Here is a 15,544-nt window from a genome sequence, read left to right on the forward strand (position 1 = left end):
CAGCATTACAGAGACTTGAATTGTAGGTTGGAATGTCTCAGACCTGAACAGATTCTCAGTCAAAACAGGTTGCATTACTAATTCCTCCCAGCATAGGAACAAAATAATCTCACAGGCAATCAGGAAGGAAATAAAGGAAAGAGAGTTTTTAATCCTACATAAATCTATCATGAGGATAAAAATAACCAGGGGGTGAGCTATTTTGATAATTTCCAAGATTTGACATGATGGGAATTCTCAAATGCTGTAAAAAAAAAAAAAAAAGATGCTACCAGGCATTGTGCTGTAGGAAAGGCAACTAGACTCTCTTTGGGTGTTTATTGATGAATCACCAACAAGTATTAACTCCAGGGTGTAAGCCTTATAGTGATTATACACAGTGGTACACAGCCAAGACCATAGGCTGAAGATGTTCCACAGGTCAATGTGAGGCCAGCTGTGAAAGGTCATGTACACTAACTCAGTGCAGTCCCCAAACTCAGTGCACTGTGCAATTGTGAAGTTTTGGACCCCCTTTCTTTCATCCAGCTTGGAGAAAACGACCTGGGTCTAAGGAAAGGCATCGACCTCACATGGAGCATTAAAGAGGACTTTGAAAGACTCCTAGCCTTGCATCCAAGCATAACCCTTGTTTGGTCCCATCTACTGGAAAGGCGATATCAGCATGATAGCCCCAACTCGGCAGGCATCAATGGAGCAAGAAAGAAGGCCAACCGTTCAGTTGCACAAAAGGTGCAACTCCTAAATGGCAACCTTTCACCAGGAGTCCTTCTAACGCAATGATGGGGTATACCTGGACAATGAAATTTGGTTAAACAACAGTGTGGAGGGTGTCAAGGGTTGGTTGCAGGTGTGAAGGATTTGGCAGTGGGTCAGCTTTGGCTTGACCGGTGGTTAGGCATTGGCTAAGCCTATGTACTAGCTGAAGGGAAGGTTGTAGCCTCTGCCTGCCCTGTCCTGGTTAATGATATCCTGTTAAAGGGATACAGGGGGAGTGGCTTCTGTCCAATGCCTAGGGCCATAGCACACCTCCAATGGGGACCCCTCAGGGGGTACACCTATTTGATGTAGGTCATAGGGCTCCCCCTAATGATGGTTTACACTTAGAATTCCCAGCAGACTGGCTGGAGTGATATAATCTGATATAATCTGGCTTCTCCCAATGCCTATGCTAAACTGCTCACATCTGTAACCAATAAAAGGTGTAGCCTATTTGAACCCAGAAAATCATATGTTGTTGTCTTGTCTGGTTATTTACCCTTAGGGAACTGTGAGGTCATGGGTAGGGTTGCCATATGTCCAGAAATTCCCAGGCATAGACAGAATACTGTAGTCGGAAGCAGTGTCTGGGCGGAAATTGCGTAAAAAAACCTAGCAGTTCAAAAGCATGTCAAATTGCTTTTGAAAAATGGCAACCCTAGTCATGGGGTCTTGGCACACAAGTCTCATAATCCCTGATGATTGCCCATGAAGGCTGGGCTGGTGGGGAGCTGTAGACCAGGAACATTTGGAGGGCCACAGTGCCCAATCCCTCATGCTAAAGGGACATCTAGAGCATCAACAGAAATATATGTCATTATAACAACCTGCAAAAACTATAAGGAAGGGAAGGATAAAATAAAATAAAATAAAATAAAATACATCTGATGAGAGGGCACATAGTTGGCTAGACATTCTCAAACCATGCAATGGGATCTATTATCTCAATGAAACCTTCTGTGAGCCCAAACCATCTACAGCCAGAGGTGATGTGTCCAGATCAAACAATCATGCAGAAGGAATTTCCAGCCCTACCTAGAGATCCTGGGGGTTGAACCTGGAACCTTTTGCACCCAAGACAGATGCTCAACCACAGAGCTATGGTCTGTCCCCAGTTCAGCTGGGCAAAATAGCAATATAGGAAACTATCTAATACCAAACCAGGCTATCTCTAACTCAATACTGTATACACTGACCAGTAAGTGGCCCTCTAGATTTTCAGACGGGATCTGGTCTGGAAACATCTGACCACACCTGGAGATGCCAGATTTTGAACATGGGATCTTTTACATGCAAAGTGTGTGCTCTCCCAGAGAGACAGAGCCTTACCATTTGAGAATATGAATGCATTACCTTTTCTCCCCCAGAAAGAAAGGAGCCCTCAACTATCAGAAGATGTTTCAAAGTTCGTCACAACAGTTCCATTCCGTCTTCCTAGTGATCTTCACACTGTGGCCACAAATGATTTGTAAGGCTTTGCTTTCGCTCTCTAAGTAGTAATTCAAACAGGAAAGCCATTTCCTTTCAAGATCCAGTCACTGTGGAAAAACAAGTTACTCTCCTCCTGTTTAGCTAGCCTTCAGCCATGAGCTGGAAGGCGGAGGCATTTACCGCATCCTGCAGGGGGGTGGGATCCTAAGATGCCTCTGTAAGCTTAAGAATTAAAGTATTTTAACAGTTTTCTCTCGACAAAAACGTGTTATTTCATGAAAAGGAAAGGAAAAACTTTCTTGCCAATTGTGTGCTGTTTTAATATTAGATATGAAAAGACATCTAGTTTAGGGGTAAATGTAAAGGTAAAGGTAAAGGACCCCTGACCATTAAGTCCAGTTGTGAATAACTCTGGGGTTTCGGCGCTCATCTCGCTTTATTGGCCAAGGGAGCCGATGTTTGACTGCAGACAGTTTTTCCGGGTCATGTGGCCAGCATGACTAAGCCGCTTCTGGCGCACCAGAGCAGCGCACGGAAATGCCATTTACCTTCCCTCTGGAGCAGTACCTATTTATCTATTTATTGGCGGTTCGAAACCCCACGACGGGGTGAGCTTCCGTTGCTCAGTCCCAGCTTCTGCCAACCTAGCAGTCCAAAAGCACATCAAAGTACAAGTAGCTAAATAGGTACTGCTCCGGCAGGAAGGTAAATGGTGCTTCCATGCGCTGCTCTGGTTTCGCCAGAAGCGGCTTAGTCATGCTGGCCACATGACCCAGAAAAACTGTGTGTGGACAATCGTCGGCTCCCCTGGCCAGTAAAGTGACTGGACTTAACTGTCAGGGGTTCTTTACCTTTTACCTTTATATATCTGAGTTTCTAACACTGTATGAGTGTTTTTCTTTCTTTCTTTCTTTCTTTCTTTCTTTCTTTCTTTCTTTTGGTACAGCACTTTCTCTTGGGAAAACCCATGTCTTACTGCTGAATCAGAGCAAACAGCAATCCAAATAAAACCATTGCAATTTGCTCTAATTCAACATTAAACCTGGGTTTTCCCTGAGAAAGTGCTGAGACAAAAAATAATAATTGCTCAGATATGGAGCTCTAAAACTGGGACCTGTACCTAGAAATGCAACACAAAAGAAAGCCCGGATGATCCCTAAGTCACAGAGTAGATGCTTTGCACACCAAAAGGTCAGATGCTCAATCCCTGGCATCTCTGTGTGGGTATTAACTGCTAGAAAGTCACTGCCAGTCAGCGCAGACAGCACTGTGTTAGGTGGACCAAAGATCTGATTCCGTATCAGAGGGAAAGGGGTCCAAGGTTGCAAGGGGTTAAAGGCTCATTACTACCATATTTTTTGCTCCATAAGACACACTTTTTTCCTCCTAAAAAGTAAGGGGAAATGTGAGTGGGTCTTATGGAGTGAAGGGCGCTGCACAGAGAGGGAGAACTGTGCAGCGCCCTTTCAGTGACGCACCTGTCCTGCGAAGCGGGAGGAGGAACAGAAGGGGCTCATTCTGTTCCTCCTCCCACTTCGCTTAAGGGGCACTGCGCAGAGAGGGAAAGCTACTCAGCGGCCCTTCAGCGAAGCGCCTCTCCTGGCTTCTGCAATAGCCACGCTCAGCCTCTTCGCTGCCCTGAAGAGGCTTGGCGCGGCTATCCCAGAAGCCAGAACAGTCGGAGGCTATCCCAGAAGCCAGATCCCTCTTGCTGTTCTGGCTTCTGGGATTCACAATATTTTTTTTTCTTGTTTTCCTCCTCCAAAATCTAGGTGCGCCTTATGGTCTGGTGCATCTTATAGAGCGAAAAAGATGGTGTTTCTGCAGCAGGGTCACAGCAAGGTTGCTGTCTCCAGCATCCTAGAGCAACACGATCAGCATGGAAGGGGAGCTTTTTAGCCACAGAAAAGATGTCTTCTCACCCTTTGTGCTGATTGGGGTCAGAATGAAAGGTGAGTCAGCCACTGAAGATTGGCTCCTAGGGTCACTCTGAGGAGTTATCTGTATGTTCCAAAGCTAATCATTTAAATACACTGAGGGGACGACCCAAGATGTTTCAGTTTCAAGAGAATGGTGTGCAAGTTCTGTTACTTGCAATGGAACTTCAAGGAAAGCACAACTTCCGTCACTCCAAAATAAGACACTGGGGCACTCCAAATCGCATGTATGTGCACAGAAAATAGATCCAGCTGAAAGGCAGCCCATGCAGGGCCACATCAATTGCCTCAATGCATCCCCAATTATTATGATTGTGGAATTATAATATAATATCATCTCAAAAGTTTGTATTACCTTAGAAGGACTGTGGCTGTGAGGGGGTCTGGCTGTGACTATCAATGAAAGGACCCTCTTCTTCTGCGTTTGCCAGCGAGCTCAGTGTTATTATCAAGGAAGGGACACAGCTCCGTGGTAGAACATCTGTTCTGAAATGCAGAAGGTACCAGCTTCAATATGTGGCATCTCCAGGTACGGCTGGAGAGATTCCCATCTGAAACCCTGGAGGAGGTGCTGGCAGTAAGTAAGACAGGTCAGGCAGTAAGCTAGACAGGTCAGTGTTCTGATAAGGCGGCTTCCCATGTTCTTCGGTTCCTATGTCCCTAAGCCAGCAGACTGCTACTCCGAAAACATCTGAAAAGCAATGGCATGCCCGTCAAGGGAATCCCACTCTTTGCAGCCTGGTTCCTTGTCTGAAGGAATCAGTTGCTCAATTACTTCTGCTTGCAACCCTTGGCTGCACCCATCAACTCTCCCGATTCTGAAAGGGACAACAGCAGGCCGCCACATGCTCAGAGGTGTTTTTAAGCACAATTCAACCTTCTCCTTTTGCCAACGATCAAGATGGGGTGGGGAAATCCTGCTTCCTCTTGCTGATTCTTAATTGTTGTGGCAATTCAAAGCATTTCCAGAGCCAGTGGGCTTATGCAACCAATCCTGCGTCACGTTGCCTGCCAAGGTCTCCAGGACTGGTCTAGCTGAGAAACCCCGAAGGCAGAGGGAGTCAGCTTTCTTGGACAAAGGGAGAAGAAATTGAGGCACATTTAAGGGCAACGGCCTTACTTGGTCAACTAAACTTCACTTTAACTCATCAGTTAGGGAGTCTAATTCACCAGTTATGAGGAGGAGGAAGGACTGTGGCTCTGTGGTAGAACACATGCTTGGCATGCAGCAGGTCCTAGGTTCAATCTCCAGAATGTCCAGCTACAGCTGTGAACAGACCACTGTGTAAAGTAGAAGACACCTAACTGATGTAAATTGTTCACAAACCTAGTTTTTTACTGCAATATTTACATTGCATATGCATGGAATGTTTCTTGGAGAGTTGGGGGGGGTATATGGGGATTGCTTGCTATATGTATTTTCAGAAACTTAAAAATAAAGTTAAGAAAAAGAACAGGAAGAGAAGACCACAGCTGGCCTATTTCAGATTTTATTTTTTTTAATATACAGTGGTACCTCTGGTTACGTACTTAATTCGTTCCGGAGGTCCGTTCTTAACCTGAAACTGTTCATAACCTGAAGCACCACTTCAGCTAATGGGGCCTCCTGCTGCTGCTGCACCGCTGCCACGCAATTTCTGTTCTCATCCTGAAGCAAAGTTCTTAACCCAAGGTACTATTTCTGGGTTAGCGGAGTCTGTAACCTGAAGCGTATGTAACCTGAAGGGTATGTAACCCGAGGTACCACTGTAATTTTATGTATAACTACTGTAAATCACTCTGAAAAGCTTTTATGAATCATAGTACAGTGGTACCTCGATTCTCAAACATCTCCATTGACAAACGTTTCAGAACCCAAACGCTGAAAACCCAGAAGCAAATGAGTTCATTATTTAGATCCATTCCAACCTGAGTTCAGGCTTGGCCACAGAACTGTCAGCCTTGGTTGCCCTGATGGATGACCTCTGCGAAGAGCAGGACAGAGGGAGTGAGACCTTGGCTCCTGCTTCTTGACCTCTTGTCAGTGGTTCCAATCCTACTTTCAGGATTCGAGTCCAGAGAGTAGCATTGGGAGAGTGCCTTCCAGACCCCTGGCTACGCAATCTGCTCTCTGGTGCAATTTAACAAAGCTGTCGGAGGAGCAGCCATTAGGAGTTTCGGGGTAATAATAATAATAATTTATTATTTATACCCCGCCCATCTGGCTGGGCTTCCCCAGCCACTCTGGGCGGCTTCCAAAAAAATATTAAAATACTGTAATACATCAAACATTAAAAGCTTCCCTAAACATTAAAAGCTTTCCCGTATGCTGATGACACTCAGCTCTATTTCTTCATAACATCTGAATCAGGAGAGGCTGCCCAGTCCCTGGGCCATTGCCTAGACACAGTGGTAAAGTGGGTGAGGAAAAACAAGCTGAGTCTGAATCCTGACAAGATGGAGGCACTGTGGATTAGTAGCTCCCGTGTCCAAGAAAGTGGTCAGTTGCCTACCCTGGGTGAGGCTGCACTCCCCCTGAAGCTTCTCAGTTTGGGAGTGCTTCTGGATTCAGTTCTGTCACCGGAGGTTCAACTAACCTCAGTGGCTAGAAATGTCTTTCATCAACTGCAATTGGTTCGACAGCTGCAGCCATTCCTGAACCAGGAAAGCCTTGCCACAGTATACACAACAAATTGAAGAAAATGTTTAAGATAGCTTTCAACAAAAAAAAGAGAATCTTTTCTTTTAGGGATAGTAGGTAGTGAGATACCAAAAAACCAAAAAAAATAATCATTATTATTTATGTATGCCAGAACTGCACCTAAAATATTCCTGGTTAGGCAAGCCTACCCAGCTGCTTAGAAAGTTGAAGTACCGTATTTTTCGTCCCATAGGACGCACCTAGTTTTTTGGGGGGGAAATAAAGGGGGGGGAAATTTCCTTTATTTCCCCCCCAAAAGCAGGTCAGGGAAACCGAACCAGGTCAAGGAACAGCGGGATGGCGGTGCTGCGCCTTCCTGCTGTCCCCCGAGCTTGTGGGGCTGGCCGATGTCTGCCTGGCGAGTGGGGCGCTCTGCTTCAGAGCGCCCTGCCCGCTGGGCGGCAGGCTGCTATCCGCAGCGTGGGGAGCCCTGCGGAGAACTCCTGCAGGGCTCCCCACGCTGCGAATGTATGCCCAGGATAGCAGGCTGCTATCCACAGCCTAGAGAGCCCTGCGGGACCTCCCGCAGGGCTGCCTAGGCTGCAGATGTCTTCCTGAAGCCTGGAGAGCGAGAGGGGTCGGTGCGCACCGACCCCTCTCGCTCTCCAAGCTTCAGCGAAAGCCTGCATTCGCCCCATAGGACGCACCCAGATTTCCCCTTCATTTTTGGAGGGGAAAAAGTGCGTCCTATAGGGCGAAAAATATGGTAATTATAATTTGCTTCAGTATTTCAACTTCTGTATGTTTTAAAGTACGGTTGTGATTTTTTCTCTCTCCATTGTATTGTTTTATCCTTTTTGTAAACAGCTTTGAGGTTTTTAACAATCAAGCGGTATATAAATTTTGTGAAATAAATAAATAACTTGCGTTAAAAGTGGGCAGCAGCAAGTGGGCCGCATTCATTAGGATGCTGACACAAACCTGTCCCCTCCTACTTTACATGCAAATGTTCACTCTTCATTATTGTTTCTGCAACTGATTCATGGTGTGTCATTACACCTGCACATTTTGCCAGGCTCGGTTCGCTCCAAGCCACAATAGTTAAATGTGTCATTTGCAAAGTGTTGTTTGAAGCAAGCCACGGCTGACAGATACAGCCGTGCATCGGCAGCGCTGCGCAGTAATTAGCTCTGAAAACAAACCAAAACAAGCACAGAGTAGGGAAATCTACATGTGCAGGTTGAACTGTGAAATAAAGCAATGCAACTAGTCTGTAGGGCACTGTCGAGCCTCTCAATGTGGCCAGGGGATCAGGGAGCATTATAACCAAGCCATGCAATCAAAGCAAAGCAAAACACACCCACAGACTGATTATTACCTCCAGATGATCAAGAGGAGGCTTAAATCAGGTAGGCTATGAAATCAACTTCCCTGGCCAAAACAAACAACCATTTGTTTAAGGTGGAACTTCCCAGCTTGTCCTTGAAATGCAAACAACATCCCACTTAACATTTAGAGACGTCAATATTGAGTTGCTTTAACTATTTGGCAGCATTCGGAGCGCGGATCTTCAGTGGGCGAGTCACTTCCAAGCTAAAGTGTTCCTCCTGCAGCCACCACCACCCACCCATTTCTATCGGAGTTTTGTTTAAGGTTTGCATTTTCAAAGATGGTGAAAGAAATAGATCACAAGCACGGAGCAACTTTACTTCCATCTTGAGCATAGCTCAGTCAGTAGAGCATGAGACTCTGAATCTCAGGGTTGTGAGTTTGAGCCCCACGTGGGGTGAAATATTCCTGCATTGCAGAGGGTTGGACTACATGATCTATGATTCTATTCCATATGGGAAATATCAGAGGGTGCAGCTTCTCTCCTCTTTGGAGTAAGCTGAACCTTCCAATATTCTCTCACATCTGCACTGAAGATACAGGAAGCCAGTCATCCTTTGCTACTGGTCCTCCTGAAAAGAGAAATAAAAAGATAGAGGGGGGGTTGGGGGGGTTACAGGTTGGGTCTGGGAGGTGGGTCTGGAAGGATAAATTTGTCCATTTCTGTTCTTTCTCATTCTTCCAATCTTAAATTCAGTTCTTCACATTTCTGGGGCAACTTGTGATTTTTTTAAAAAAAAAAATCATTGCGAAAACTTTATAGCATTTTTGAGCTATATTGGGATGGGGCAGAGATTTCACTCGATGTGCATTGCCTATTAGGTTACCCTGCTGCTGCAGACACATACCCTTGAGTAAATTGTAGGATTTGCCGTCAAACAATGCACAAATGGTTCTTCTTTTAATGGGTCTACCTGGAGGCAGTGCTCTTTGTAAGAGAAGGAAACCAAAATCATCAACAAGAAACCATGTTTGCTGATGATGGACTTCCAAACAGACACCGCCACCAATATTTGGAGCAGAAGACTATGCATTTATTTTAAGAGCCAGATGTCCAAGCAAACAGTCATTCAATCATGATCTTCAACTTTGGACCCCCAAATGTTGTTGGACTGCAACTTCCATCAGTTCCCTGCTAGTTTAGTCAGTGATAAGGGATTACAGGAGTTGTAGCCCCAAAATATCTGGGAACCCATGGCAGAAGAACACTGATATATGCATGTGAACAGAGACCCAGTTTCTGCTATACAGGACAATTAATTAGTCCAAATACCGTATTTTTAAGTGTATAAGACAAGGGGGGGTTTTACTCTAAAATAATGTTAAAAAACATGCCTCGTCTTATACATGGATAGTGAATGGGGTGGACAGGTGATTGTCTGCAGCCGTGAGCAGGAGCTTGTCAGCGACAATTGTTGGCTGCTAGAAGGGCTGCTTTGGATTGGCTGCTGCTGCTCTAATTAGGTTGGTGATTGGTTTATGCAGCAAACACTGCTGTTGATTGGCTGCCGCTGCTGTGATTGGTGGCTGCTGTTTTGGGACACATGCAATTGTGATTGTCAGCAGACAGCTTTTCTCAGGTGGGTTAGAGATTTTCTGCTGGGGAAGGGTCTGTTGGCAATTTGCTGTCACTGTGTCAAGTGGGCGTTCATCGTCGGTGCTGCAGGTGAGCGATTTTCGGCAATTATCCCTCCCCCCAAAAAAGCTGTAAAACTCTGGGCAATCTTCCACAAAAGAAGCTCAACAACTCTGAGCCATTTCCCCCCTATTTTCTTAAATTTTAGTCCACAAAAATAGGGAGCGTCTTATACATGGGGGCGTCTTATAGATGAAAATGTATGGTAGATTGGAGATATAACAAGGGCTGCAATCCTAACCGCACTTACTTGGAGTAAGCCCCGCTGAATTCAGTTGGTCTCACTTCTAAGTACATCATCTAAGTACAATCATCAACTTGTGGATGAAAACAGGTTTAATACTAAGAACTTATTCATTGCAAAGTTTTGTGTTGTCCATGTGACATTCCCTCTCTCTCAATCACTCATTCCCACACTTGGGACTAAACATTTCAAATTCCTGTATGCCAAAGATAGATCACAGGTAGATCACCTATGTGTGTTTTTCCTAAACCTACTAGTCACCATGTTTATGTTTTTCTCTTACTTTTTTAAAAAAAGTTCATGCTTCTCAGAAAAGTACTCAGCTTACAGGGTAGGAAGGCATCAGATCTATCAGTGGATTTGCTAACACCAGTGCACAGTGAAACCTGAGCTCCCAAATTAGTTTTCTGAAGCAATGCAAATTTCCTCACTGACAAACAACCGCCTACTGTGCCCTGAGGACAGAAGTGGTGCCGCTCTATACTTGTTAAGGAGAATTTCCTCGGAAGAAGATGATTGCACCATAATGGCATAACCTTGCTCAAGCAGGCTGACTTCAAGCAAATCATGAGTTCTGCCAGCAGTTGAAAGGGAAGAGAGATAGCTTAGTGGTAGAGCACATGGCTCACAAGCAGAAAGTCCCAGGTTCAATCCCTGGCATCTCCAGGTAGAGAACCTTACCAGAAACCATGGAGAGCTACTGCCAGTCAAGAGTAGACAATACTCTGCTAGGTGGACCAAAGGTCTGATTCAGTAGAAGGCAACTTCATATGCTCCTGATAATACACTTGTAGGATGAGCTGGAAGGGGACACATGCACAAATTGTGTACACAATGGTGGTTTAAAACACAGAGAGATCATTTCAAGCTGCATCTGCTGTACATATCAAGGCGGGGTGGGGATTTCACTTGACGTACATTGCCTACTTGGTTACCCTGCCGCTGCACACACATACCCCAAATTCCTGTTTATGAATTATAGAATCATAGAAGCTGTATTCTAAGCATGTACTACCATTTGAGCATGTCTCAAATGTGCGCATTTCAGCTTAACTGCAAAGTCAATGTGGCTGAAGTTTTGTATGTGGATTGAAGCTGGTTTGAGGTATCAAACAGCAGGATTTCTCAAGAAACTACAGGATAGATCTGGATTGTGGTGTGAGTCATGTGTACAGATCTTTGAACACCAGCAATGGGAGAGCCCTAGAGTCAGAGTTAAGGGTAATGTGCACATAGACTGAGCTAGTTTAGAAAAACAGGAGAACCCTCAGTTCTAACACTGCGCAATTCCACACCAGCCTGCTATGATTTTGAATGGTTTGACTAAGCTCCCTCACCACCACATCTATGACATTTAGTATGTCAAACAGGCTAAGGAGATGTTCTCTCCATACAGCCCTGCTCCTCAAACAGAAAAATCCTGTAGGTTCTATAAAAACCACTGAAGTTGTATACTGTAGACCCACAAGTCTCAAACTGAAGACTTGAATGATGCCATCCTCGAGCAGATTACCAAAAAGGAGAGATGCAGTTATGTGAAACTGCATCTACCCAGATATCTGCTGGAACTCAAACTCTGCTAACCATGTTAAGCTCCAACAAATTCCTCAATTGCCTCACTGACCATTTCATTTCCCAGAAGGTGGAAGAAGCAACAAGAGGATCATCTATCTTGGACCTGGTCCTCACCATCAAGGAGGAACTGACCAATGAAGTGAAAGTACTGAAAACCTTGGGAGGAAGTGATTATATCCTCTTCAGATTCATTATACAAAGGCAAGGGAAAGCTGAGTGCAGTCAGACATGCACTCAGGACTTTATGGCCAATTTCAAAAAGCTTAAGGAACTACTGGGTCAGAAATACTCAAAGAGAAGGGAGTCTAAGATGGATGGGAGTTTTGTAAAGGTGAAATATCAAAGGCACAAATGCAGACAATTCCAACAGGAAAGAAAAGTAGGAGGCATCTAAAGAAATGATTGTGGCTGCATAAGGAACTTACAGATGAGCTGCCATTTAAGAAGGGCATGTATAAGAAACAGAAGAAAGGGGAAATCACAAAGGAAGAGTATAAATGAATAGCCAATACTTGCAAGGAGACGGTCAGGTGGACTAAAGCTCAGGAGTTCAGGATTGCAAGAGAGGTTAAAAACAATAAAAAAGATTTATTCAGCTATGTTTGAAGCAAGAGAAAGAACAAGCAAGTTCTGCATGGATAAAACAGAGAAATGCTATCGGGTGACGGAGAGAAGGCAGAACTGCTCAACACCTATTTTGCCTCTGTCTTCACCCCAAAGGAAAGCAGTGCCCAACCTGGTGATAACAGAATAAATGATGCAAGGAGGGAGCTGTAGCTCAAGATGGGGAAAAGGGCAGTAAGGAAACACCTAGCTACTTTAAATGAATTCAAATCTCCAGGGCCTGAAAGCTGTACCCAAAGGTACTAAAGTAACTTGCAGATGTAATCTCAGAGCCTCTGTCTATAATCTTTGAGATCAGGTAAGGTTCCTGCAGGCTGGAGATGGCAAATGTTGTCCCCATCTTCAAAAGGGGGGGAAGGAAGACCCAGGAAAGTACTGACCAATAAGACCAGGAAATACCAGGAAACGTCCTATAACAGATAATTTAAAAGTTGGTCTGTTAGCACTTAGAAAAGAATGCTATGATTACTAAGACCCAGCACAAATTTCTCAAAAACCAGTCATGCCAGATGACTCTCATTTCTTTTTTCTTTTCTTATTCTTTTTTTTTTCCTTTTTCTTTTTATAAAGCTACAAGCTTGATGGATCAGGGGAATGCTGTGGACATAGTTTATCTTGATTTCAGTAAGGCATTTGACAAAGTCCCCCAGGAAATTCTTGTGCTTTTGTTGTTGTTGTTGTTTAGTCGTTCAGTCGTGTCCGACTCTTCGTGACCCCATGGACCAGAACACGCCAGGCACTCCTGTCTTCCACTGCCACCCGCAGTTTGGTCAGATTCATGTTTGTAGCTTCGAGAACACTGTCTAACCATTTCATTCTCTGTCATCCCCTTCTCCTTGTGCCCTCCATCTTTCCCAACATCAGGGTCTTTTCCAGTGAGTCTTCTCTTCTCATGAGGTGGCCAAAGTATTGGAGCCTCAGCTTCACGATCTGTCCTTCCAGTGAGCACTCAGGGCTGATTTCCTTAAGAATGGATGCGTTTGATCTTCTTGCAGTCCATGGGACTCTCAAGAGTCTCCTCCAGCACCATAATTCAAAAGCGTCAATTCTTCGGCGATCAGCCTTCTTTATGGTCCAGCTCTCACAGAAGCTGGTAAAATGTGGGCTGGACAACGTAACTGTTAAATGAAATTGTAGCTGGTTGACTGACAAACCCCAAAGAGTGCTCATCAATAGTTCCTTATCACCCTGCAGAAAAGTGAAAAGTGGCATGCTACAAGGTCCTCTCCTGGTCCCATTGTTCACCATCTTTATGAATGACTTGGATGAAGAAATTAAGGAGATGCTCATCTAATTTGCAGATGACACCAAGATGGGAAGGTTAGCTAGTGCCACAGAAGACAGAATCAGGATCAAAATGACCTTAACAGTTTGGAGAACTGAGTCAAAACTAAACTAACAACATGAATTTCAATAGGAACAAATGTAAGGTTCTGCACTTAGGCAGGAATAACCTGCTATACAAATATAAGATGGGGGACACCTGGTTTGCCAGTAGTACATGTGAAAAGGATTTGGGATCTTAGTAGACCGCAAGCTTAACATGAGTCAACAGTGTGATGCAGCAGCAGCAAAAAAAAGCTAATGTTCTTCTAGGTTTCATCAACAGAAATATAGTGTCCAGTTCAAGGGAAGTAATAGTACCACTCTCTTCTGCCTTGATCAGACCATACCTTGAAGGCTGTGTCCAGTTCTGGGCACCACAATCTAAGAAGGATGTTGACAAGCTGGAATGTGTCCAGATGAAGGCGACCAAGATGTTCAAGGATTTGAAAACCAAGCCTTATGAGGAACAGTTGAGGGAGTGGATATGTTTAGCCTAGATAAGAGGAGACTGAGAGGAGTCTAGATAAAAGGAGACTCCCAGAAGATGATAGCCATCTTATACTCAATACTCAAACAGGCCAATACTGAGTATCTATGAGGTGCTGCCAGGATGCAGGTGGTGCGGTGGTCTAAACCACAGAGCCTAGGGCTTGCCGATAAGAAGGTCGGCAGTTCAAAACCCTGCGACGGGGTGAGCTCCCATTGCTCGGTCCCTGCTCCTGCCAACCTAGCAGTTCGAAAGCACGACAAAGTGCAAGTAAATTACCTTCCAATGGGAAGGTAAACGGCATTTCCGTGCGCTGCTCTGGTTCGCCAGAAGCAGCTTAGTCATGCTGGCCACATGACCCGGAAGCTGTCTGCGGACAAATGCCAGCTCCCTCAGCCAGTAAAGCGAGATGAGTGCTGCAACCCCAGAGTCATCCACGACTGGACTTAACGGTCAGGGGTCCCTTTACCTTTACCTTTATGAGGTACTGAGTGTCAGTTGAATAAGAAAAGCACAAAATTGTACGGCGAGGTGATGGTGGAATGAAATGTTGGAGGAAAGGGCTCAGTGGTTCACTGGCTGGCTGAAACCCTGAACAGGAGTGCTATTGGTGGAAGTCAAAGATGCACAGGAATTTTCCATCCCGCATCCAACTTTTTCTGCCTTATTTTCCAGCAAGTAGATTAACTTTCACTGTTTTGTACCCAATGAGGGCAAAGACACTGGGTGACTGAAGGAAGCATTTGGCACATCCTTAAAACTTTCCTTTCCTGAATGTACTACAGTAGTTCACTTTTCTTCCAAAGTTCTGCATCACTTTGCAATGGCTGTACCCAGCAGTGGGGCTCTGTAGCCTTCCATATGCTGTTGGACTTCAAATCCCATCATCCTTGACCATTGACCATGCTGGCTGGGGCTGATGGGAGCTGGAGTACAGCAACAGCTGGAGGACCAGAGGTTCCCCATTCCTGCCTCAGCCCCCTGACCCTTCCACAAAAAGCTTTCTGGGTACAGGTAGTCTTGGGAGGAAAAACTCAGGAAGCAACGCCCCCAACACACACATTCATACAGATTCTCAAACAATTCCATGGTCAGACTAGAGACACAGCCTGACCACATAACTGAAATCACATAATTAATATGCCATTTAAATTCTGTGTATGTGGGGAGGAGGCTTAATTTATCCAGAAGAATAAATTGCTCACAAAAACCTCTGGCTCCAGTGACACACCTCTGGCCACTGCGCTGCAAGTTACTTGGAGCATTAAACAACTGAAACAGAGTGGTTGAAAACACTACTTTTGTCCTTCAGCACAAGTCATCTTTCATGATCACTGAAAGAACCACAGAAACCACACCATATCTATCCCCACCTTAAGTCACACGTTAAACTCAATATGAGTCAATGTTCCTCTGAATGAGGTTTCAGCCTGAATGAAGTGTTAGCACCAACACTTCAGAAAGTTTGATATTAGCAGGCAAGGGGTGTGGGGGGAGCAGAAGCCAAATGTCACAG

The 15,544-nt window shown here is 44.9% G+C and overlaps 1 protein-coding gene across 6 annotated transcripts in view; it reads right to left on the reverse strand.

The window, feature by feature from the left end:
• The window catches only part of MCTP2 (multiple C2 and transmembrane domain containing 2), a 113,472-nt gene that overhangs the window by 94,934 nt on the left and 2,994 nt on the right, over window positions 1-15,544 (reverse strand). For 2 of the 6 annotated variants that reach the window (XM_083411948.1, XM_083411949.1), the window contains exon 2: window positions 4,483-4,613. The exons of 3 other annotated variants lie outside the window; for them this stretch is intronic. The gene's annotated coding sequence lies outside the window, so the exon portion shown is untranslated. Of the gene's footprint in view, window positions 1-2,112; window positions 2,249-4,482; window positions 4,614-15,544 lie in introns of those variants that run through there. One more of the 6 variants, XM_083411951.1, reaches the window with a different exon arrangement.

This window comes from Podarcis tiliguerta, assembly GCF_965153285.1.
Source record: "Podarcis tiliguerta genome assembly, chromosome: 14".
In the NCBI taxonomy this organism is placed as follows: domain Eukaryota; kingdom Metazoa; phylum Chordata; class Lepidosauria; order Squamata; family Lacertidae; genus Podarcis; species Podarcis tiliguerta.